Source organism: Branchiostoma lanceolatum, chromosome 14, assembly GCF_035083965.1.
Source record: "Branchiostoma lanceolatum isolate klBraLanc5 chromosome 14, klBraLanc5.hap2, whole genome shotgun sequence".
Lineage (NCBI taxonomy): Eukaryota > Metazoa > Chordata > Leptocardii > Amphioxiformes > Branchiostomatidae > Branchiostoma > Branchiostoma lanceolatum.
Window position 1 is genome coordinate 4974170 of NC_089735.1, and position 26857 is coordinate 5001026.

The window sequence follows — 26857 nt, forward strand, 5'->3', positions numbered from 1 at the left end:
GATTCAGCAGAAACCAAGGACTGAATCCTGTATGAAAGGCGTAGGCAGCAGATTGGTAGGCGGCTTTGAACATTTGACAAGCACACATTGGGGCAGCGTGAAGAGGGGACTGGCCATGAAATATACTGGGGGGATAAGCAGCATTGATAGCATTGAGCAAGGCTGCAGGGAAGTAGGGACCATCCATTGAATGCTCAAGGACATTGATAATATCATAAGCCATGATAAGTAATCAAATGATGTGCTAAGACGAGCGAGATATAAAGAAGGAATGTTATGCCAGTGAAATATTACCATTGCTAGCACCAACTAGCTAACAGTAGTCATATCACCTTGGAGGCAGGCAATAGAAAATACTAAGTTGTATAAAATGGTGCAGATTTTATATCCTCACCACAAGCCTAATATCACGCATATTCAAGCCAAAAATCCTGCATATCATCACTGTGTATTTGATGTCTGATGATTTATTCTACATTGCAAAGCTTGTGACTCTGATTAAACTGATACAAAATTAATATGCACAACCCCTTAATGAATTGTTTCCATGGCCCTGACAGAAACTGCTTCCCTCTTGTTCCCGAGTCATAAACCAATTCCATGCTCAAAGAACCTCATGAAATATTCAGGCCACCATTATGATGATATCGTTACTGCTTTGACACAGCACTACAAGTGACCTGCAACGTTGTTCCCCCATATATTCCGATGTGGTCACGTTCGGTAACAACAAATCTACCACAACCAGAACGACCCAGGGAATTAATGTTTGATTATCTATTCAATGATTAGGAGTAGAGGTTAGATTTCTGGCTGGGATGCTCTAATCTGGTTTAGAGTAAATCTGTTGAGATGAATTATTGATCACTATCAAGTTGGTAATGGTTTGCTTCAGGCCGGCTTGATCATGTCAACATTGAAGTATACACCTACAGCTTTGCAAATCAATGGAGTGCCCATTTGACTCACACTAGGCCAGAGAGTATGATGTTTTACCAAAAAGATGACACAAAGTGCACAAGAATTTGATAGGTAATAGGTATTGCAACAATTTTGTAATATTTGACATGTTTTGTACTATAAAAATGCTCATGACTAGAATACAAGTCTGACTATTTACATGTATACGACAAATAAATAGTAACATGTTTCCTTGCTTGTAATTGTGTGGTTCCCTGCTGTTGGGCAGGGGTAGGGAGTGTGACCTGAACATGGATCACTACTTGTTGGTAACAGGTTACGTTTTAAGGGCAAATTACAGCAAAGTTACAGAACTTTCTAGCCCTGATAATGACGACCAACTACAGTAGTCTTTATAACGTATGTGGGCCGGCCACAATATAACACATTCAATCAGGCAAATGCAACAGTATCCTTCTGTGTCAAGCAAAAGTCTTCAGGGCAAATATCTGGAGCTCCCTATAACAATACACTGTTGGCAACATGCCAATGGGGGACAGACAGAGGCTTCACAGACAATCAGTCAAACAAATAGGCATGTCTGCTGTCATCATGTCATGTCCTCACTCGTCACTTGACTCCAAACAATGTTGGGCTAGTACTCATCATTGTAAATCATTCATGGTCACCCCATGATATTATTGAACACGGTACAGTCCCAGTTAATGATCTTGGAGATAGTAATACAGTCCCAGTAACCTTCTTTAGAATATTAGATCCTTGAAGTGACTATGTACAGTTCCATTCACCACTTCGGTCTTCTTAAACTTAAAGATGTCCCAATCCCATTTAATCCATTATATTATAATCTTCCTGGAGAGGGTGCAGTCCCAGGCATCCCCATGATACAATTGGAGATGGTACAGTCCCATTTACTGCCACCATATCCACGAAGACGATGGCACAGTCTCAGGCACTCCCATGATATCCTTGAAACTAGTTTGTTCCCAGCAGTGATAAATGACATTGCAAACCAGACGCTACAAGTACCAACCATCAAACCTGTCCTGCAACTTGCTGCATCAGCATCACCCTGTCTACCCCCTTCCTGTGATTCAGCCAACATGTCCACCCTAACTGGTCCAACACAAAAGTCTGGCCACAAACAGCAAAGCACAACATGTCTAACTGCAGTACCCCCACCATCCCATCAATAACACATTCCGTTCAGAGTTCAGACCATATTGGAGTGGCGAGAGTACAATTTTGAACAGCTTTTATACATCCAACTTTGTTTGTTGTGGAATACTACAAGTCCTGTCTGGGTAGGGCCTGTCCCTCCAACATGGAACGGAAATCTGCTTGTTGGGATGGACAAAAATTTCATCACATTCGTAACGAAAAAATATCTGTGCAATAATGACATGAAATTGATGATAACGTATTTTCATAAGCTTAAAATGGAGGATTCGACAAGAAAATATAATAACATGGGCTCCAAAACAATGAGAGGGACGGAAAAAATTTAAAGCTGGAGACCCCCAGTCCTGTCACTTACAATCAATCAATCAATCAATCAATCAATCAATCAATAAGTAACTTTCATTTATACTTACAGTTAATAACATATGCTGTAGGGTAGTTCAAGTTGTTATGGAAGACCTTCGTTTCCTAAGGCTCCTTTCATGCCATACATCCATAGAAAACAACAACTGCAAGAGTGAACTGTATTCTAACATGATGAAGGCCTGAGCTTTGTCCAGTTCTAGACCCTAACATCTGACATAGGCCACACTACTTTGCTGTCAAACCAGTCCTTAATTATTCATACTGACCTCTGGCTGGGTCATCATTATACTTGTAAATGCCTGTAAATTTGTATCTCCTGTCAGTGATCTAATCACATTCACTCTTAAGTAAGTACCTGTGTGCTGAAACAAGTGTCTGTCACTTTCCCTCAAAAACAAAACAAAGGAAAGCACTTTGTCAGTAAATTGCTCTAGCTTGTTGGCTGACGATTCTCTTCTTTTGTAATACCTTTTCGATGAGTCATATGAAACAAGAACATATTTGTTGCGGTTAATCCAAAAGACTCTTTTACGAATTCAGAGTTACCATTACTCACTTACTTACTTGTTCTTCTTGGCATTTCTGGCAATGCCATTGAACTTGAAGACAACTTTCACACAACGGCGAAAAAAGTTAGAACTAGAAGTACAATATAATACATGTTAGACCTATGGACAAAGCTTTAGCGGTGCATAGTGCCTGTTCGAGTTTAGATATCAACAGGAAGAGAATATCTCTTACACAAAGACCAAAACTCCAGTATTATATAGAGAAGCCTTCTCAAGCCAAGCCCCCCCCCCCGTGTCTGCCTGTGGTTTTGCTTACTCTAACAGGTCCTGTACAGTAGGAGTGAATGTTTTTGTGCTCAAATTGTCCAGAACCAGCCCCTAATCAAAAACACATTAATATTCATTCAATACACATGCCTACTGTAAAACGGGAAATGTTCCTGATTTAATTTGGTGGCACTGAAAACATTCAGTGTTCGCTTTGGTTTTAAGTTCGCAGTTGAAACCCGCAATTTAGGAATATTTGTGGTGGTTTTAGGTTCGTATTGAAGAGGTCACTATGAAAAACACAAACATAAAACCACTGTGAACCTTTCCCCTTTTTACAGTATGCCCAGACAACCGGTGTCAGATGATCCCTTTCCAGTCCAGTGAAAAATGTTAGACCAAGCAGATGTTGCAAGCAAAGATTGTAATGTTTTCTGACATTTCATTGAGATGGTTGTGTGTCAGAAAAAAACAAATGTTACAGTGTTCTCTCTGTTCAGAGATACTATGAAGTGGTCCCAATATAAGTGGGGTCTGTTTTGTTTTCAGACAAGACTTGAATACACGGAAGACCAGAATAGGGCAAACAAGTCAATACAGTAAATCCACATAGCCCCTGTATCCTTCGCATTGATGTATGTGTAATCTTTGTTTACTGGTATTAAGAATCTGGATGGAGCTCTGTCTAGCTATCATTCAGTTGCTGTAACAGTTTCAAAAGTTCTGCATTCTTCCTGGCATGATACAATCAGTATTTTGTGTAGCATCTCTCTTGGCTCATAACTTTTACTCCAAGTGTTTTAGTACGACTCTTGAGTAAAGATTATCTTTGTAATACAATAAAAGCACAATGATATATGGCAATGATTTGATTATTGCCAACAGCCATATCAATAATCACTCTTCTAATAGTATCATATGCATAACTATGTCCTCCTAAAGCCAGTATAACCTAGTAGCCATTCTCCCTTGTGGGCTTATGTGATATGATTCAGTCTTTAATACTTTCACAGGTTTGTGAGATATAACACTAAGGGGGCATTAAGGACTGCCAATAAAAAACTCCTCATGGCAAGTAATACTGTAATAAAATGCAAAAGCCACGGAGGAGACTAGCAGGGAAACATCTGGTGGGTGAAGATAGCAAGTACTTATTTTTAACATTTAGAGTCCTTTATGTCTTAGAAATGAGGACAGAAACTTTGCCTGATAATTTCAACACTGTCTGTGGTTTTCCTAAAACGTGGAAAATGCCACACAATGCTGGGTGGGTAATCTAACAGCCAGGCTGGTGTGAACACATTCAGAAAATTTTCTCTCTTCTCTTACAGTGCCCCACAGTTTGACCTCTACAAATCCCAGCAATATTTCTCTGCCCCACTGATTTCTTTGGCCATCTTGTGCGGAGAACTGTTAGGTTGAAAACACGGGCGTATCATTAGTTCACTTCACGGCACAATGCTCTCCTCTTGACATCATAATAGGGGCTTCATCACAAGTTATTTGTAAAATCTGACCCTTGCTATTTGGGTTTTACTTAACCTTTCACCCAGCCGAAGGGGCATTTCCAGACAGCTACTGAAAAGGTTTGTTCACACATGGCTTGAGATTCAGCCAGCGGAAAAATCTCATGCGCAGAATGTAGATACATCTCCTTTATCATCTTTCCTTCCACTGTGACGGTCCCAACATTGTCTACAGTATGTGTGTGGACCTGTTTTGCAAGGATCAAGGCTGCCAAGAAAGATGCAGGTTTGCAGAGAACTGAAGCAGGTTTTGCTAGCACTCTGGGTTAGGGTATGGACATCAAACATTCAGGCGCTTCACTTTATCTCAAAACATTCCAACATTCCACAGTTTCTATGGGTAGGGGAGATCAAACTGTTGCTCAGGGCATGTGACGTCAATTTCCTCCGAATCTCTCCTTGCCGAACTTCACAGTCACCAAATAATGCTGGTCCAAAACAACAAGGTTGGGAATATCTTTGTAAATTATTATGCTGCTGAGTTGCACTATGCACTATGACTTTTATAAAGTTAGCAAGGGTTTTAAAATTCGCTTGTCAATTTAGAATGGTGTTCAATACAAATTTGGATTCAGGGATTAAAACCTACATCAGTGAGAAGGTTAAGTACAAAAAGGAACAAAGTTTTATAATGAAACCTGCCCTCTGTGAGATAGCAAGATGGAACATTGATGCACTGTACTGAAGAATTATTGATTTCTGCAGAATGGTTGTAGAACTGTTGGCCAAAGTTCAAGAACAAGTATTAGAACTTTAAATGAAGAGAAACATTCCTTGTAGCTGACAGAAACAGCATTAAAACATGACGGGACAACCATGTACAGTCTGTAAGTCAAAAACAAGGCAATAGGATCGTTCCAGACAAACCAAAACACCACCAACTGACCAACTGCTCGGACAATAACGGTTAGAACCACTAGCCCTTTCCTACCAGGTCAGTCTTCCCCTTTCCTCATCAATGGCTTTTAAACTCTCCACTCTGAATTAGCCAGACAATTTGGTACTAACTGAAGTGCAAAATGATGGATACACCAGTTGAGCCATCTGAAAAGCATGCTGCTCTCTGGTTTCTCCTTGTAACCACCACAACACTAGTTATTTTGACAAGCGCAGGGCAGTCTGACCCCAGAGCCCACAGACGACCTCTTCCCACCAGCACAACCTGCAGCAACATGCAGAGGAGAATGCCTCTCTGAGACACAAAATGGCCCAAACATCCTAAACTTGCAGCCTGTGCCCGTGCAACCCCTGCATGCCAGGCAAGCCTATCGCTCCCCTCTCCCATTCCAACTCCCAGACAACATGCTGTCACCGTGTTGTTGACAGGCATAACTCGGAGAAATCAAGGACAGAAGTTGTCTCTTTCCCTGCAGGACATGACAAACTAGAAAAAAGAAACAAACCACGCCTCACCTAAGATACTGTATCTCCCACCAGCAGGAGAGACCACAGGTGCTGCACGTCTGCCTCAGCCTATAGTTAGTAGCAGGATTTTGCATGTTGATTACATCTTGTGAGTAGACCCAAGACGGCAGCAATACTCTACACTAATTTCCACCATCATTACTACATCTGATGGGATGTCTTCTACAGGGAACGCCTACAAACCTCACTCTGGGTAATGTATGCGTACACTAATTAGATTAATGATTGTGTAATGGAGCTCGCTGAACACAGGCCAGAAGCCATGTCAATAAACATTTGCACTGGCTCTGCCCAGAGAGAGGGCAGACTACTGGGAGGATAGAGTAGGCCTGGGGCAGACAAAATGAGGTACTGCATGGGGCAAGCTTTAAGGTTGTCACAAGAAAAGCTCTTTTACATATACTGTAACCTGCAAGATATTGGTTGTAACATTTTTCATGGAGCTACAATACAACTGTTATTACTTTGGTGAGGTGAATTTGAGACTTGTCATAACTTTCACTAGGGAAAATGTCTGTGATAGACTTGTGTGATGTATGAGAAGGGGCAGACAGTCTCTTATGTCTGGTCGTACAAAAACAAGTGTGATACCAGAGTTGTCTGCAACTCTCAGTGCTAAACGTGTCCTGTAAAGATGTGAGTTGAGATTTGCGGTGACTAGCACTAGACTGCAGGTTTCTGCCCAAAAACTTATCTTTTCATACATGTACCACAGCGACAAATGTCTTAATCAATAAAAAGTTAGAAGAGCTGTCATCCTCAACTGAGGTGCAGTATGATGCTTTTTCAAGTAGCTAGTGGTAGCGCAATGCGGCTTTCCCACCGCTTGCATTTTGGGCCATTTTTGGTCACCCCTATTCTTCTGTGTTGTGTTCTTTTACATGCAGGGGTTTCCCGTTTGTAATGCCTAAAACTACCACATGCACAGGGCGGTCGGCTTTACGTCCCCCTCCAAAAGGACAATGCGACTCTTTTCCAGTCGTGTTCAGACCCAGGCACAAACCAAGGTCGCTGGCTCTACGGAATCTGTACCAGATGCGGCAAGTGACAGAGTACGCAGACCTGTACACCATACAGATTCAGTAGAATGTAGAAGCTAAGGGAAAAGAAGCAGGAGGCAAAAACCATCATTATTTGCTCTGAAGTTATTTGATATCTTAAGGTTCAAACAAATTCAAATGAAAGAGTGGTATGTATCTACCTAGATGTCAACTAGACTGCTCTTTGCACATGGACAAGCAAGATGAAAATGTAAACCATTGACAAGACAATACTGAGTTTGCACTGAGCAAGCCTGATATATACATCAGTATTCAGATCCAGAAGTATGCTAGTACTTGGATCTATATAAAACGTTGGCATATACCCCAGCATCAAGATCTAATGAGACTGCTGTTATATGACTGTAGTCCTTGCTTTACAATAAAAATCATTTCTAAAATCTCATTGTCAAAACAACAAACCAGCCAGGTAAAAAGCACTGGTATAAACATCCCACCCTTGGCGCATATGATTAGCAATAATCTAAAGCAACAATGTGATGAAGAGTGATTTTATTCCAGGCACTACATTTCTAGGTGTGATTAACAGGGATCTCCCCAGAAATATAGAGCAGAATGGGGGGTGCCAAGCACAGGATGCGTGTGGCGAGGGGTGAGGTCTGGAGGGGGGTGCGCACCCCTCAAGAGGAGAGCAGCCGTTGTTGCATTTTGCCTCCTCCAGACACAAATAGAAGTCTGACTGTCATTTCCTGCAACTTCAGCTCTACATCCTGTCTACAATTAATGAAATCTAGAGTTTTTAGCAAAATTACTGGCTTGGCAGGGTAAAAATTGGAAGAAATACCCTAACTTTGAAAATGAACAGGATGGAGCTGGGATTAGAAGAGGATGGAGTAGCGCCACTGTTCCATTCTTTTGGGAGATCCCTGCAATATATGACACATCATGTCTTCTCCCTACAGGGAATGGATATACAGGAACTTCTCCCTCACTCTGCCTTGGGAACCACATAAACTAAGTGAAAAGATGGGATATCAGGGAGGCGTGTTTTGGACACAATCTCTGGAGGAGAAAGCTTTCTGATGTCTTGTCTCTATTAAATGCAGTGCGGAATAGCCAAAGGGGAAGCCTGGGAAAGAGGGGTCAGAAAGCAGATCATATTTCTTGGAAGTCTCCAATAAAACATAACCTTGAAATGTCCCTTATGCAGATAGACTTGTGAAAGGTCACCGAGTTCAGTCCCTTTGGGGGAAGACATTATTTGTTTGGAGTTACAAAAGCCAGTTGGTTACACGGATGTGCTATTCATTTCTCATGCCATACTTTTAACAAAACTGTGACCTTTTATGTCAGCCTCCTCCCTCACAATCATGAATTAGGGTACTGTCTGTCAGAGAAATATCCAGTTAGGCAGATAGGAATCTAAAAATATGGTCCCTACCTTGAGCTTACTGTTATCTCACAAAAACAGAAACCCTGTGCTTGAAAACATTTGGCTAGTATTACCTTGTATCTGGCTTTAGGCAAGTATCCTGAATATTGTGCTCAAAAAGAGATTCATAGCCCTGGTGCAACCACACATGTGCTTGAACTAGTTCTAGATGAAGTACAAGCACATACTTTCTGTCTGAAGGTTTGTATGACTTATGATATTTCAAATACAGGAACACTATCATTACTTGCTCATCAAAAAGTAGTGTATTCTTTGTCCAATAAATACAACATTCACACGACTAAGGCCGGCTTCAGGCTGGCGACATCATACAGTCGTGCGATCGTCGTCGTGAGCGGCTTTCTTCAGACACAGAAAAAGACCGGCCCGGCCCCCCCGCTGAACGTCGCACGACTGGGTCCGAGGTGGTCGTGACGATGATTCCAGGATTTCCGTTTATTGCCGTTGCACGATTGTTTTGATCGTCTTTAGACGGTCAAAAAATACCGTCGCCGGCGACTTCTTGACGAGAAGCAATCGCACGACTGTATGATGTCGCCAGTCTGAAGCTGGCCTAAGAATAGTAAAAAAATGTGCTACCTGGCCTAGAATAACAAACATGTACCTTTGTTTAGGAACCAGGAACCTTTACGTTCATACCAAAAAAGGATGCTACATTATTTTCTATTTATTTGTCTAACATCTCCTTGTTCAGAACATATTTCCTTTGCGATATCATTCTAACAACCATCTCTAGGGACTACACATCAACAATTCCATTGAAAGCGAGGAACAAGATATGAATTATGGATTAAGCCATCGACTATGGCATTACAGACAGAATATCTCTTTAATAATATCTATTCAAACACCAGTGGCTGATTCCTGTAAGGCACCAGTCACAACATGACCTCCTCAACCTGTTGCCATGGTGACAGCCTGCTGTCATGGTAACATCCAAGAAAAGCAGGCTGATCTCTGTTTTGTCTCTGTGGTCTCAGTTTCCCCATTATCTGTGTGTGAGAGTGAGTAGAGGATAAAAATCGTGGGTTTGAATAAATGCATGACTTAGAAGCTTTTTTTTCACGAAGTTCAATGCCTTGTTCTGCCGCATGAACTTGAAATACCATAGCAACCGTTTCTACCCTTCGGCACTCTAATGTATTAGTGTACCAGCATAAATTTGATGTACTGAGCACCCTTACAGTGAAGAGCATTTGTAACAGCTACAGAATGGCGATACATAAAGAGCAATAAATTTCATATCGTATCAGATTTTCACTGCAGCAAACTGGAATATGGGCGAAAGCCAGTTAACTAACGCAATATATTCGCCTTGCTAGTTCTTCATCTTTCATATCTCAGCATTGCCATGACCTTCCCGTCCCCCCCCCCACTCTCTGGGCCTGCAAAGCATGATGGGCATGTTGTTCCCTCAGTTTGTATGAGCCGCACGAGGTCAGAGGTGAGGCCACAGTTGCAGCCTTTCCCACCAGATTTCCAATCTGTTTGTTTACCCTGCACTTTGCAGTGAAATCTCAAAGAATTAGGTCTATCTCAATTAGATAGCGACACTAGAAACATTGTATTCAGTATGATGCTTTTGGGTTTTATCCAAGAGGTCAATGTTTGTTTTTGTATCACTAAGGAATTTTCAGATGACATTCAAGTTCATATCTAGTGGCAAATTACATTTAAGACACTTAACTTTTCTTCTAACATAAAGCAAATTTTAGAGTTTGGTTGACTCACCAGTCACCAACTTACTCTCCGACTTGATCAGAAACATGTAAGAAGAGCAGAGGGCTCCTGACTTTGACACCTCTACTTTCCTCTGGGGACTATAATATAATGTGCATATCCTAAAGAAAGGGGAAATATCGGAAAAAAGGCATTGACTTTGATAGCCTGTGTCTTCTTTAATACTGTCAGCTTAATCTACCATGAGATATATCAGAATTATCAATATGGAGGTATGATGTATCAACTGAAACTACTTTGTTGCTTGTTACATACAATGACACCTTTCTAGTCAAAAGGACTGGCCAGGTATTTTCTACGTTGTTTTCTCAGAATGCTGATCTCACTTCGTTTTGTGGGTAAAGTCCACTCCTATCAACTAAGTTGACCACCGTACACCAAAGGTTGGGGTAAACACCCGAAAGTTGACACAATCGTCCTCGAGACTTCAGGCCAATCTTTATAAACAAACCTGTGTATCAAGATAACCTTGTGGAGTAGATACAAACAACTCACGGCCAATACAAGTGTCCAAAGACCCTAAACACAACTGAACTCTTTCTAGTTTCCAAGAAATTGTGATCAAGACGCCATAAAGAAGTCAAGAAGTAACCGGTATGTTAGATTTTCCCATTAATTTCAATCAAACAAACAAAGGCACTATTTGTAAAACCCACATCAATAAAGCCTTAGCTTACATAAATCAATCAAGTGTTTATTGAAGATGCCTTTGGCAACGAGCCAATTTGGACAAAGTTTATTTGATAAAGAACAAATGAGCCATGTTATATATACAACTGTTCTAACAATCACTACATACATTCTAAACTAGTTTTTCCACCCTGAAGAGTCTCTTTGAATGCCCTGCTTCCATTTGCCTGAGTACACCTCAATTTGCCAACAAAGGCTATAGTATATACCCTTTCAGGAGGCAGGTCTGTAAATTATTAGCGAGTGCACCTGTTAGAAGTGTACTGTAGAAGCTGGGACAAGTTGGGCAGCGACAAACTACCGACTCACTCACCAGTCACACCTCATAACTTGCTACCTACTGCTGGAATGTTGTCCCAATTCGGCACCATTCCCCCAAAACTCTGCACAGATTAGCCCCGTGCTACACAAACAAAGCAACAGTCGGTGTTCTCGAAATGCGGACACGACTCCCCTGCTTTGTCAACAGTTTCAAACTATACCCCCAACAGCAGCAAACAGGAGGGAGAAAGTGCCTGGAACTCACCCTCTCTGCCCACAGAATATCCTGTCTCAGCGAACTGTTGGACACGCAGCTTGGCTCAATAAATTGCCAGTATTATTGAGTTACTCCCTGTAAGTTACACTGCTCTGAGACAACCCTTCACCCTGCCACTATTTCATCCCTGTCTGGCTCTTTGATCCCAGCACCTGGACCCAGCAGTGCCTCATTTGCATAAAGAACCCCGAGATTTGGTTACCCCAGCGCAGATAAAGATCAAAGGTTTGGGCTGGCAGGAGTGGCGGAAGGAAGGGGGGTTGTTACACTTCTGTGTGCCTCTGGAATGGCCAGGGCGGACCAGGGCGGGACAGATGATTTACCCTGGCTTGTTTGGGAGTCTTCACCTGCAAACGCCACAGTTAAAATCTCACAACACAAGCGCTCGGTGAAACAAGTGCTCAGTCAGGGAAACCGCACAGCATCAACTGGCAGACCTGTAGAACATTGACATATAGCTAGATGGATTACATTACATCAAAATGGTCTGTTGATGGCCACATAAGTAATCAAATGAAGTCAGACATTCTAGCGATGCATAAAATAGGATGCTGCGTCTACTGGCCAAGGTTGTGTATGCTGTTGGAATGTCTCAGTAATATCTTATACACAACCTCTCATTGTCATGTTGAAAAAAAGATTGTTAATACGATTAACACTGCCCAAGAAGACCACTCAGACGGCCAATAATATCTGGTCTATGTGGACAGGTGGTCAGTATAGACAGGATTCTTACTGCTTACATCAATGAGAAAAATTATCTCAGGGACCATCAAAAGGTGACACTAGGAAGGTAGTCTTGACATAGAGGTGGTCACTTGTACAGGTTTGACTGTACCTTATAAGTAACTAGGGGGCCAAAACCTACACCACTTACTCTCTCTCTGTCCAAAGAGCTATCTACCACTCAAAAATCAGGACCATAGCATGTCCAGAACACGAGATATCAAAACAGGAAGTTCTGCTGCAGTACCATAACAAGCCGCTAGGGGACCCAAAATCTAATCATTTCCAAGTCTCATCAACACCTACCCACCTACCAAATATCAAGACAATCCATTCAAGCCTTCTCGAGATATGCTGTTTGTTACAAACACACACACAAATAAATACACAAATGCTACCCTCTGCATAACCTTCTCGGCGAAGGTAATTACATAAGTTCAGACATTAAGCAGACAGTGAAATAACAAGCCTCTGTTTCTATTGGCACCAGAGCCAGTCATGGGGATATCAAACTCACTCAGACTAATCCTAGTGTAAATGCAAGGAAAAGTGAGTCTCATACACACCAATTCCTGCCATTCAGGCAAAAGAAACACACATCCATAGGAAATATGAATCTTTAAACCGTAACCAACAAGTGCAAAGTGTAGCTATTCCTACTGATTCAAAGTACAGAAAATCAAGATTTTCACCAAGATCCATTATCTTATCATAACTCTCACTTCTTCAAAAAGTATGGCTCAAAAATAGATATACTTGAAAAAAACAGATCACTCTTTGGTAAGTGTAAGAAATTATAATAATTATAAAGGTGTAACCTTGTAACTCTTCGGCATTACATGCTGTCTTTACTGAGCAACAATAAAAATATTCAAATCAAATTGTCCCCCTCTAACAAAGATGAGGAAGCTTATTCTAAATATCAAGATCCATATTCCACCCACACAGAAAAACTGATATTAGCACCGAAAAAATGTACCTTTAGTAGTTATCCGGTGAACGAACCAACAACCCTGGTAAAAAAAGCTCCTCATTGCAGGTACAGACCTACCTGTGGACTCTCTCCTCTGCAATGTATAGATGATAGCTTTTTAGGTCTCCCACAAATTCACTCTGGCAGCTTCATCTTGGTTGCTATAGCAACAGCCATATTTGGATACATAAATATGGTGTCATGAAGAGTAGCCACCCGTAGCCTCCCTTGCAGCCTCCCATTTTAATATTACCATTTCTAGCTGATTACCTACAGTTTTCTGACTGCTAATGTGATGTATTGGCTCCCATTTTCAGCAACACTTGCTGCTATGGAGCCTCAGACAGTACTTATAGTATATTGGTTCCTACCATATTGCTGTTTTCCATATTTGATGCCATGGTGTACATGTTGATGGCCTGTGGCAAAAGCGGTGAAATCCAGCGTGCAGCTAAATTATTCACTACTTTCCCAGGCAGAGAGGGACGTGGAGTGTGCTGAAAATTTAAGCTTACCAGTAATTTGTTTCCAAAATCTACATTTTTGTTCTGACAATCTGTGTTTTTTTCTAGCCAACTTGGTGATGCAATTTTCTTATAATTCAGGTTCAATGTTGTTTTTCATTTCCATCATTTCTGGTCTATTCCTAGCTAATGCAATTGTCACAAGTGTGAACCCCAGGGCAACCTACACCAGACCAGACCAATTTCCACATTACCTCCACAAGGGGATGTCATGTTTTCACCCATAGATGTTTGTTGACTTGTCTCTTTAACAGCTCCGAAAACTATGAATGGATTTTCAAAATGTTCTTTGTGGTTAGGATTTGACACCAGGGCCAAGAACATACAATAATGACTTTGCAACAGGTGCAGGCTTTCAGCTCTGTTTAACAGAAACAGGAGTAAAATTCATGGCATAAAATAAGGCTAGTTTTGAGGACTTAAGAAAGAAACCTTAACAAATATGTGAAAATGCCACCAAGTTGAAAATAAGAATTGTTTCTTTTTCTAACTCTAATTGTCACATTTTGTATGCTGGTGTTTCTGTGAAAAAAGGATGGCCATGCTTAGGGTGAACACTTTCATTGGTAATTAACTTTGGCTAATGGCTTTACATTCAAAGATTTAGCATTTTAGCATAACAATTGGTAATTCTATTAATAACATGCACAATAAGTACAAATGAGAAAAACTGAATAAAGGGACGCACTGCTTTATCTTTCAGAGGATGTACTTTATTTGCAAATCTAATTCATTTAATTCGGTAGGAGTTATACTAAAGAATAAGGAAACAAGTACATAGAATAGGGCACAGTGCAACAACATTATTACAAAGATTTAAGGTAATTGTCTATAGCTGTTCCCTTTTTATAGCTGCAGCCCATATCTCCACACTCTAGGCTGAATATTGAAAAGGGCTGGCAGGTCTTTATGTGATTGTTCAATGACGTACTAACGGCCATATCAATACGTGCACGCCAGGAAAACCAAGATTAACATGTCCGCGTAGGTGTCTCAGCCATGTGAGGGGACTGGTAATCTCCTGCTGGCAAACGTGCAGACGTGCAACAGCTAATCACTCAGCAGCCATATTGTACCTTCACAGCCGCATTAGATCAATAACAGATAACAGATTCCACAGGTTTTATGATTGAGGCTGTATCTCCCAAATTCATATGGTGGTCCGACGCGTATTAACCATCGATGTTTGCCTCAGGCGGGCTAGCGTGAAATGTCACATTTGTAATAAAAGCGAGGAACTGCGGTTGGTTGAAAAGATTATGGCCTCGATGGTCAATCCCTACTTGCAAGGTTTTTCTACGGGGACTGATGTCATGATTGTACTGGAATGAGTTTCCCATGATTCCTCAGGAGGCAGATCGATACTTTCCCGACAACTTTTAAAGACGACACACCACACGAGTGTGCCAATAAATCAGGTATGAATATCTGCAAGCCCGTCGAGGAGCCTGAGCAGTGTTAAGTGCCGTCCTTAGAAATGCGAACAAAGCAAGACGCATGGCATTTCTCCTCCTCCTCTCCCACATCTGCGGGGAGTCGATCTTTAAATGCTGAAGCAACATTTGCCACGGACAGAAGCACTTCAAGGCACTGGCTGCTCGATGTCAGGAAAGATATGAGCATCATCAGAGAGTTGGCTCAAGAAGCCAACCTGGCAGCCAAGGCTTAATCTGATTCTCACATTCCTGCATATCAAACACTTTGCTCTCCATTGGTATGAAAATCAAAGATATCTGAAGAGGGGCTCCTCCCTGTTGGCCTCGTTTGCACCAGATAATGACTTGTTTTCGTCATGTTCTCAAGGATGGTTCAAAGCCTGGTTTTCGATGTTAAATTCTGGCAGGGAAGGTTACGGTTGCCCTTGGAATGACAATGATGCAATCCAGCGGCACACAGATGCGTTGTAACTGTTGATTAACTGAACATTAAACCTCCTGCAATCATGGACATTAAAAACTAGTCTTCCAAGTTTAAGTCATTACCTAACACAAGAAACTGAAATTAAAACTGATATCTTTACTTATGTCATAGATAGGTTGTATAGATATTCAAATCAATTTGCTTTTGCTTCTCAATATTGTTTACCAAAGTCCAAGTCCAAGCAGCAATTGACCTACCATTGATGGAGTAGGTTTACTTAACAGCAAGAAAATAATTACTTAATAATAATGAAAGGAAGAAAATAATGATCTCTTTGTGTTCAAGTAAACTTCAACAATTGCTACTTTAAATCTAATTAACTGTTGTCTGAATTTCACTGCTCACTTGAATCACCCAGTGAGCTAAAATTCCGTACCGAACACTCCTACCTCATTCTTTTATCCCGAACTATTTTCCTAATCTGGAGACTTTTCGTACAGAGCCACGACACTCTGCCGGACAAATGCATGGACAGCCCACCCCTTGTAAATGGTAGCTTCCTGTGTTGAATAGGGGCTCAGCTACTTATTTCCAGCAGGGAAAGTTTAAATGAAACACCTTACATTCCCAGGTGCACAGCAACAACCTGTTCTTTGATTATATGTACGTGTACGGCTTTATGCAGCAGGGAAAGAAAAGATCGGGCAGGGCCAAATTCACAATGTGTAAATTGGTGGTTATCCTCTTGGCAGGGGCATGCAAGAACAATTTCCAACTGATGATGTGTTAACCAGTTGCAGAGAAGTACTATATCAATACAGTTCTGCCCTGTTTGGAATGACCCACTCATTCTCTATCAGTATCAATGTCATTATCCCACCCAAAATGTCTTTTCATTAGAATACCTGCCTAAACAGATTTTGAAGAAGTAATTTTCAAGTTTCCAACAGGTTTTCTCCGTCTGAAAAAGATTGCAGCTTCAAACTAAACAAGCAACAACCATGTCATGGCACATTCACAACATGAATGTCAACTTGTTTGTCTACCACTTTACAGTCGCTTTCCCTGGTAAGTTTGTGGCTACAACAATCACGAAGCATTGGGTCTAGACAATCATTGGGTTCGACTTACAAAGCTGACAGCTATCAGTCAACCCAACCACCTGTAAGGGGACACTTCATTAGTGATCAGAAAACTGATACTGATAGCTCTTGTAATGAGTTTGTTAACAAGGCAAGGTTATAAATACTTGTCCAGCCATGGTCACAACCTACATACAAATTTGGATTGCCCGGAGCCAACTTGCATTAGTTCAACATCTAGAGAATATATCATTTCATCTAAGCACATAATATCCTGTTTTACCATGTCATAAAAAAGTACTGAAAAGCAATTTCACCACAGTTTATAACATGTTACCCTAACAGTATGAAAGTTGGGTTGTTCACAGGGCAATCTGTATTCATAGATAAGTTCCCCGAATAAAATCAGTTGCCCAAGGAGGCTGGGCAAGCTTTATTTCCAACATTGCACGAGACCACACACTTACTGCAGGCATTGAGTCCATAAACCTGCCTGCCTCTTATCTTACCATGGAGACAACACCACCACTGGCAACAATTCTCCTATCTTAAAAACCCCATTCAAATGCTTCCAGCTATTTTCCATTCAGCTGACGATGCACTTATTCTTTTGGCAATAAAAAGGTGGGCCCTGGCATTCTGCCAGTACAGGCACTCCACCTTTAACATCAAATGGCTAAAGCAATTTACACACAAGGATTCTGATCCAATCAGGAAGAAAAGTCATCTGTGTTGGCACCTACCACTGATGAATGTATAATGACCCACTACTTCTAACATCATACTTCATTTTGAAGAAGACCATAGGATAACTATCAATTGAGTGAGTAGATACTATTTTTGTCTTGGAAAGAAAGTTTAATGTTTGACCATGTTTCAGCCAAACGTTACCTTGGAAAAACACTACATTCAGCGACGCAACAGTGGTTGTCCCAGACCATGCCTCATTGGAAGACAGAGTGCTACATTTTTGCAGAGGCAAGCCCTTTACCCAGGCTCTCCCAACCCACACGAACCATGCACACCTGTGGTTTGCTGCACCTGGATACCATCCTGGCGACGGTCACATCCTAGCCGCTGAATACCAGACACAATTAGACACGTACCCCTCCCTCCCAAAGTAAACATCGCATGCCAAATTCTCGGAGACAAACTGCAGTGTTTTGGTCCCAGCTGAAGACAGAAACGTGCTGACACACTAGAAGCCTGGCGGGAGCTTTTGTTAGCGTCGAGCGCCGCTGAGCACTTTCACGCGCTACGCAGCAAGTCGCTGCATGGCGTGCCTGACTCTCTGGTCTGGCAGACCAACAGCAAGCTTTGTTTGGCGATCTCTGGAAGACCCTGAGCTGTTGACATACTACTGCCCACCTTACCTAAAGGCTAAGGAGGAAAACAAAAAGCACAGTTTGCAAGCACAGAGATGAAACCTTTGTGGAAAAGATGTTTCACACAACAGTAAAGCACCTACAGATGGATGACCTGCACCTATCCAATGACCATGGCTGTGTAACTACTCCTATGAGCAGAACAGATTGGGCAGATTGGGGCTAGTATTTTGTACCTCTCAACAGAGTGCTGCTCCCATGCAATGTTCCAATTGTTGACTAGTCACAACACAGAAAGCTCTGTGACATATGTGACGGTAATGCTGACTTGTGCTACTTGCAAGTGTTTATTTCCAAACTGGAAAAGTCAGGTAAAATGAAACAATACGGGGACATGAGTCACATGAAACTATGGCTATTTCTTTGTACATGTAAATATATGACGCAGCTAATAGGGCCTAAGCATAGTTGTTACCTAATCTACCAGGGGATGAATTGATCTTTAGGCATACTGAAAACAGACTTCCATCAATGCTACCAATGAACGTACATGTATAAGAATGGCACCAAAAGAAGTAGCACCTAAAAATTTACTGCCGATGCTTTCATCTCAACTCCAAGAGTCACTGAAATAGTGATGTCGAGGAATGAAAATGATGGGGCTAGATTTTTTTCGGTGAAGTTGAGGTAAGGGAGGAGGTGGAGTCATTGTCATTTTTTCTGGCCAAAGCATTTCTTTGTGATCATTCATTTTGATACAACCACCCTAACACTGTATAGTCACTAACTGGGAAAATGACATTTCACATCTCATACAGAAACTGCAGAAAGGGTAAATTGCTCACTGCTTCTTTTGTTCCTTAAGAGGCAGGCTGTCCAAAGTCTATCTTTAGCACAAGCATTAAATTGGAAAATCAGCAGGAATGTTTAAGGTATGTACTATGCTGCAATCCAAGAATTTCTATAATGGGCAAAGGCGAAGGCACAGAAAAGGTTATGTCTCGACATCTATATACAAGCCCTGATAACATCTTTTCAAATATTTTGCAGTTTTACAGTGTTTTCACAAACCATATCTAGTTGTTGAAACTTCGTAAAGCCATTTGTCCCACTTTTTCAGTAGTTACAAACGTTATAAGGCTAATTGTCATGTAACTCTCTTCTAATTTTTTCAATTTCTGGCTCCATCTTCTTTACTTAGAACTATCCAAGGATTTCCTGACACCACTTTCCTTTTGGGAGGGTCTGCATGGGGGGGTCCCGACAACGCTTAACGCTGAATTCAGAAGAACCCCCCACATATTACCCTAAAATCAAAGAGGGCGATTATGCAAAATTTGGTCGCCTCACTATGAATTACGTGGCTAAGATTGCTTTCGCTACAAATTATGGTAAATAAAAACAGGCTGCCTACACCTTACGGAAAAGAGCATGCAGACCCCCTTTTGGGGCTAGCCTCATGAGTTATCAAGTGAATAACTTTTTTTTTGCTCAGGTAGCCTTCAGCACAAGATCTATATGGGTTAAGGGATTGGAGACTAATGAGGTTAAAGTCGTAACATTTGTTTGCACACCAATAACTCAAACCCTTAAAGAAAGTTTAAAACAATTTGGCATTTAAAACATCTAAAATACTTTGGCCAAACTGCACCCAAACAAATAGATCTCAAAGCCCTATCCCTTCCCCAGTTGTACCCAACAGCAGACAACAACTGGGCCTTTCAAGCCCTACTTTGCAGGTGGAGAGGCAACAAGGCTTGAAAGGTCAACGCTTGACCAGCACAAAGACAGCTCCAGTGTGAAAGAATGGCTTGTCACACTCTCTGACCCACAGGTCACTAACCCCAATCAAAGTGAACCAAGTGCTTTCAAGGGGAGGCAAAGAGGAAGAGCACAGATTAAGGGCACCATTGACGAAAAACAAGGTCAACAATTTGTGCTATTTATTCATCTTCCACTGTCTCAAATAAAAAAGTAAAACCCAGTAAGTATACTTCAAATGTTCTCCATTGTTGGTTCATTCTTTTCATGTTACTTGCAATTAGCCTTCATACAAGAATTTGCAATAAAGTCATTATTAGCATTATCATAAACTTACAATTTGCAAACTATACCAGTCATTATTCCTGCCAGCCTACATAACCTTATGGCCTGTCAAATTCTACCTCATAACTTATATTATAAACAAGGAAAAATTATATTTTTACCATCATCTTTCTAACACAATTGTATCTTTCTCCCAAAAGTGTGCACCTAAGCCTTTCCCCAACCTTCCACCAAGGCTCTCTCCTGATTTCAGAAAGTGTACTGTCAGAAGGGAGGTATAAGAATCCTACTGTCGCGTTGCCGTAGTTTCCTAGTCAGATCTCTCTTCTCATCAGCACCAGTACTGTAACCTCCAAGTAGATGTAGAAAGGCAAAAGCTCATGGATTTGCAGAGAAGCTGGGCTGGAGAAATGTTTTGATTTTGCGGTACCATTGGGGTATTTATCAGCACATATGACAGTTGACACCAATACATGGCCACCTGTGTTATTGAATATTGCAATCTCCAAAACAACATAATGTGGTCAATGTGTTTGTTGCTTGTATCATTCAGGTATTTGCAATTCAATTCAGGCCGGCTTGCACACATGTATAAACAGGATGAGCAATATTTCCATAACAGAGAGATACACTGTTTTCTGTTCAGGAAGAAAATACCTTTTTTTTAAATACAAAATCGATACCCAGGATTTTTAAGACAGGTTTTAGATAGTTATACAAGCCTTTGCATGTATACATCATATTACATATACTTTGCAGTACTTGTATCTTCTTAATTACATAAACAAAGATAGCATTAATATAGCGCAAGTGTGCTCTCTCAATTATAATGTGAAATACATGGCTTAAAGTAAAAGTTGATTAGATTTTCTGAATTCCCAGTGACTCTGTAAATTAAAAGAGTCTTAAGTTTCCCGATAGTCTTACCTTCAAAAGTATGCTAAAAATATCATGCAGTATAAAAAATAATGACAGATATCAGATTAATCAATTATTCATTAACTAGAAGAACTGGGACATCACCAAACAGATAAGTTAGCCATGATAATAAGGTCTAATATGGGACCTACTACCCTGGATTCTAAACTCCACAGCCAAATGTTACCATCTAACAGCTTTTGATTTCTAGGATGATCGGCTGCTTCTGGGGGTTAAAAACGACACAGAAGATGAGGGTACCACCTGATGTCAACAGTTCCGACCTTTTATATATCAACATGCACATGCCATTCAAAACATAAATATGTAGCTAATCTCTCAGTAAATCAGCTCTAGTAACCCTATTTCATTTTACGTCTGTACGCAAGGTTCTTAATATAGCTCTGTAGCTGCTCTCCTAAGTGTGACCTTTTGTTCTACAATTACAGCGTTTCCCAGCTCAGGTTGATAGGATGGAAGAGTAGAAAACTGACAGGAGCCAATGAGTCGGATTTAGCCTGTCCAGGCTGCTTCCGACAGCGGAAGGGGCAGACAAAAGTCGGCGGGGTAAATTGCACCCAGGTGAGATACCTTACACCTGAAACCGCTTGCCGTCAGCACGGCTCTGTCCTTGAAAGAAAATTGTAAACACGAAACGGGCCCTGCCAGCAAGGTGAAAACAAGAAAAACACCGGCTTAGCATATCACTGCTTTCTCTTCCAACCCACATAAAGGTGGTGAACAAAACGAGTCAAGAAGACTACTGTAGCAAACCTGGGCTCGTGCTATCACCTAAGACCCTCAGGGTGAAATCTAAATACTGGACACGTTTGAACACTTGTCGCAAGGAAAAACAAATGAGCGGGTACATGGCAAAACATCACCCGCTCTTCTCCACCTTTCAAAATACAAACCAATTCAGCGTAAACATGTCACAATGGTTCGTAGTGACGCCACCCCAGTGGCACGTACTGGCGATCCGTGTTCACACAGAAACACGGTGTATGTTGGGTAAACCTATTGCTTGTTTACCGATGCCAATTTACTTTTGTAACGACTCATTTTCACGTTTGAGAGGACACGGCACGCATGAATGTGTTCGGACAACAGGCAGCCCGTGAAAGAAGCAAGCTAGTCTACGTCAGCCAACCCAAATCCCCCTTCTTAGGTTCCCAAACTGGGAGGTGTTCAAACCACAGCAACACCCTATGATAGCCTCTTTTTAAGATAGTGTATTTCCTACCCAACCTGTAGCCTTGATTAAGCAATGAACAAAAGATAACCTAGCCTCACCTGCAAGGTGGATATCAAGGCAACATTATAGAACTTATTTTTGATTAGGTGTAGGAACTAATCTTATTAACCTTTGCCACTGCATGGATGGTGTGCAGCATCAAATCTCTCTGCAAGTTACGGTGTTAACAAGTACAAAATATGTCTTTTTGCTATACAACATTGACCAATTCAATCAGTTTCAGGATAACTCAGAAGTTGGAAAATGGCTTTCATATGGAAAACGTTATCATCAACTATAAATGACACCCAATCAACAGTCTGTTTTATGTACGTAACAATGATCTTACAAAATGAAAAACAAGAACGTGGTTCAAACTTTTTTAGCCCATCTGGAATGGAATAGTGTACGGCACAAAGTTTTGCAATTGTTGCTACCTTGGTCAGCAACTGATAGCCAAGGGAGAACCTGATATCCCACAGTAAAGCATGTTTGTGGATTGGGGGCTGGGTGGGTTAGTCTCTAGTCTGTTGTTTGCCACTGGCTCTCCCTTCCCCCCCATCTTTCCTGACAACATTTCCAAAGGGTAGAGGTTGGTTGGAATTATTTGTGGAAAAGGTTATAATCTTCTTTCAAACTCCTAAAAGGAGTAAGATCAGACTCAGAGGCTAACATGACCGTAACTGGAGACAAACTTTGTATCTGGTGAAGTCAACCACGGCTTCACAAGCAACATGTTCTAATCCTTTTATCTTCAGACCAATGGATCTTGTGTTCTTCCATGAGGATAAACAACAGCACATCTTCCATTCATGAACCCATACAACAGAAAAGAACTATGCAGAAAACAGCAGTGCATTGAAGATGTACAATTTAACACTGTATACACAAAAATTTTAAAAGCAAATGGATATAAAAATAAAAAACATTACCAACTGCTGAGGACTTTGAATGTGGATTTCCAATGTGCCATATTGATAAATAAAACAGTCTACAAGCTGTCAAAATCATATGCAATCACAAAGTAGAAAACATTTCAGCCAAACACTGAAACACTATGCACACTATAAGCCTGCTGATATGACACTTAGTTGGTTTCAGAGTATCCGATGCATAAAACATAAACCTCTTCACCAAGCGAGAAATGTTTTGATGTCGTCTTCCAAGACTTGTCACCATCAGAAGCCCAGAATTTATCTCCTTCCAACAACACAGCAAGTAGCTACAATCCTGAATTCTGAATTTCAAATTCAATGCAACAGTGTGTGACAGGCAATATTTGGATCATCCGACCTCCATGTACGTATACAGTATATGGCTGTTTCACCACCTAGGAACCAGAATGTTCATTTCTGATATTCCAGTATGTATCTTGAATACCGGTTTTGGAAAAGATCATGAGAGAAATAGTATTCAAATACAATGTACTGAAATATATCAGGTGTATTTGCAGCCAGTGCCACAGGCAGGTACCCAATGTGTAGGGTAATGAGGCTGTTTAACGTGTTCGAGGCACCTCCTCGAGCACGGGACCCCCGTTTTACGTCCCTCCCGGAAGACGATTTCGTGGAAAGCTTCGTGAGGCTACAGCAATCCGGACGTCCTTGGTTGGTCCCCCATTCAAGCACTATCCGGACCGCGCGTTGCTTAACTTCCGAGATCGAGGGATCGGGTGTATCCAACGCGCCACGCGGCCGTAGCTATATATATAAGCTGATGTAGGCTTTATTTCCTAGGTTTTTTTTTCCGTCCATCCCACAATTCTCCCTGGTCTCTTCCTAGCATATGACATAGCTATCACTCTTATCACTTATTTATCTATCACATTTATATCACTGGACAAACTGAGTACATCAATAATAATGCAGTGCTGAACACTGCCAATATCATCAACAGAGTCTGGTCTTTCTTGTTCTCAAAAAATCATTTATGAAAAATTACCCACATTCTGAAAACAACGCAATAGTGGTCTGCCTGATTAGGGCTGTTCTGATCCTGCTAGACATCCCCACAAGTAGGCAGACTGCTGATGTTTTGTGTTAATCAAGCCAGCATTTGAACCAATGCTAAGGTAGCTTGTAGGCATCAAATTTGTATTGGTTATCAGGTTAGGCAGCACCAGGTAGAGGGTTAAAAGCCTTGCCCAGTTGCTGTCCACTTACGAAAAAACGTGATGCTACATGTAGAAGCCAAAACAGTTTATTGTCAAAACAAATCCTTAAACGATCATTGCCTTTACAAGTGCACGGCTTAGCACAGGACAACATCAACTCTATCATTTCAACAGTAAATGTGGGAGAGCTAGACAAATCAATAGCCATATGCGAAAACTCATTCTCTTTCCAGCTAAGCCAGGTCAAAGCAACTTTCCTTGCTCCAGGCACAGAAGGAAATGGAATGAAGTGATTGATGTTGCTAACCTGAATGACAGAGAATCTGAGTTGCCTTCATTTAAAGAACCAGTCACCTATCTAAGCGAGTTACAGTTGTCACTGACTGGCCACTGATGTCAAAACATTGATACATTGTATAAGTGTGTGGATTGTGGAATCTCAGAAAAATTTCCACACTAATATTTTGCATTATTCTCTACCCTAAGACTGCAATGGCCATTCCAGAAAAGAGTTATGGTATCTCCAAGCAGACAGGTATCCTGAAGAAGAAAAAAGGACCACTTTTTGAAGGATGTCCAAAAAACTAGATGCACAAACAACTACCTACAAAAAAAGCCAAAGCCACACAACTGTACGGGGATTAAACAAGTGTCAGGACTGATTTGTTGATCAGGCACACAATTTGCCTGCCATCCAGTACACATAGACCTTTTCACATGTTGTCATGGTAATGACGCTGTTTACCCTCTGAGCTACCCATAGTGCCCCATGTCTCCCAGAATTCACTGGGACCTGCAAGAAGGTCTATTCAAGATTGCCTGACACTCCAAGGGTTAAGGAAAGAGTGGGATGTTTTTGTTGAAGCGAGCTGTTACATCTGGCACAGGCCTGGCCTCAGCTGCCAAACTGCCACAGTTAAAGAGACTCACCTAAGAAATTTGCATACAAGCCAGTCACAGGCCAAGTAAATACAAACAGCAGCGAGCTTCTACTGACTGGCAGGAGGGCATACAACTGTCTCTAGGGGTAAACACTGTGCACCTACCTGCAGCAGTTAAACCAAGGGTCCAGGGTTCAAGTCTCATTCCTGTACCCTTGGCGTACGTCTAACTCTAGTGTATTGCTCAACAATTATCATCTGCTAGATAAGTTCAACAAAATGACATTTTGGTCTGGCAGGTGGGTTTATTTTTACGAAGACAAGAACTGTTTTCTTTAAGCAAACAGAACTATTTACAATTTTTTGTGTTCCCTAAAAAGTTTTAAAAGTTTTTATGGTCTCCCAACATAATTGTCTGCCTGTCCCACAGTTCTCCCCTCTTGCAGTTCTGCGCAGATCAGACATAAGCCGATGGAGAGAGCTCTGCCAGTGGCCAGACTCAGCTAATTATCTGAGGTAAGTATCCTTTTACAACAAGCTATAATTTCAGTTTCAATTTGTAAAGATGGTGGGAATTTTAAAAAATAGTTCAAAGATCAAATATCATTATAGATGTACCTATAAAGGTTATGCTTGGAATAATCAATTTGCAGGAAAGACATAACATCTATAGAAAGTACGACGGAAATGAAGAATATATGTAGGGGACAATTCACTATCCTGTACATTTAGCAACATGTTGAAATATAAACTAAGTTCTGGGAACAAATTTCCATTCCACAAGTTTTAACAAGATCAAGAACTGAAAGTTCAGTAGATTTTTCAAATTCCCAATGTCCTCTGTTGTTGCTCTGATCTATACATCGACACATCGGATCCCTGTTAACCGATTCTTTCCTTGCCTTCAGGAATATAATCCATCCTCTATCCTTAGCTGTATTCCTTGATTGGAACTGTCAGAGATAAATGATCTACTTTACAAATAAAATCTCACCAGCTTCAACTTCAGGCTCCCCATTTGAATTATTGATTTCTGTATCAAAGCCTATCAAATCAGCTGGTATCTCAATCATAACATAACTTTCCCTGTTTTCTAATAAGGCAGTCTCAGGAGATAATGATTAAGTACTTGGATCTAGGAGGAAGATGAGGCAGTAGTTAAAAAGTAAATCTGAATTCTCACTTGTATTGTTTTTCTTTCTTCATTTTTCAGAAGGTGGCTAAGGAGTAGGATAGAACTAAGTCTCTACTTTTGTTTTTCTCAGCATTTTCTTCTAGATAGATCATTTTCTACTACTAGTATCCTTTTCCATTGTCTTTACTCTAACCAAAAGTAAATAGCAAATTCACGCCCAAAGACTAACTGCAAGTTGTATGGTAACCACATTAATGCAGACAGTATATAAAACAACATCAGAAACAAGTTGTAAATCCACACCAAATGACAACTGTCTAAAAATGCTGTAGAGAAGTATGTCTTCTGTTGTTGCAGAGCAGTGGTCTGTAGTCAATTTTGACAGGTCTATGGTAAGCCCTCTGGTACAATGTCTAATTAAT

General features: G+C 41.0%; 1 protein-coding gene across 12 annotated transcripts in view; it reads right to left on the reverse strand.

Annotated features, from left to right (window-relative positions):
- Positions 1–26857, reverse strand: part of LOC136449172 (zinc finger MIZ domain-containing protein 1-like) — a 120421-nt gene that overhangs the window by 71816 nt on the left and 21748 nt on the right. Inside the window, exon 1 of one of the 12 annotated variants that reach the window (XM_066449027.1) lies at positions 11607–11738. The exons of the other annotated variants lie outside the window; for them this stretch is intronic. The gene's annotated coding sequence lies outside the window, so the exon portion shown is untranslated. Of the gene's footprint in view, positions 1–11606; positions 11739–26857 lie in introns of those variants that run through there. 12 annotated transcript variants of the gene reach the window in all.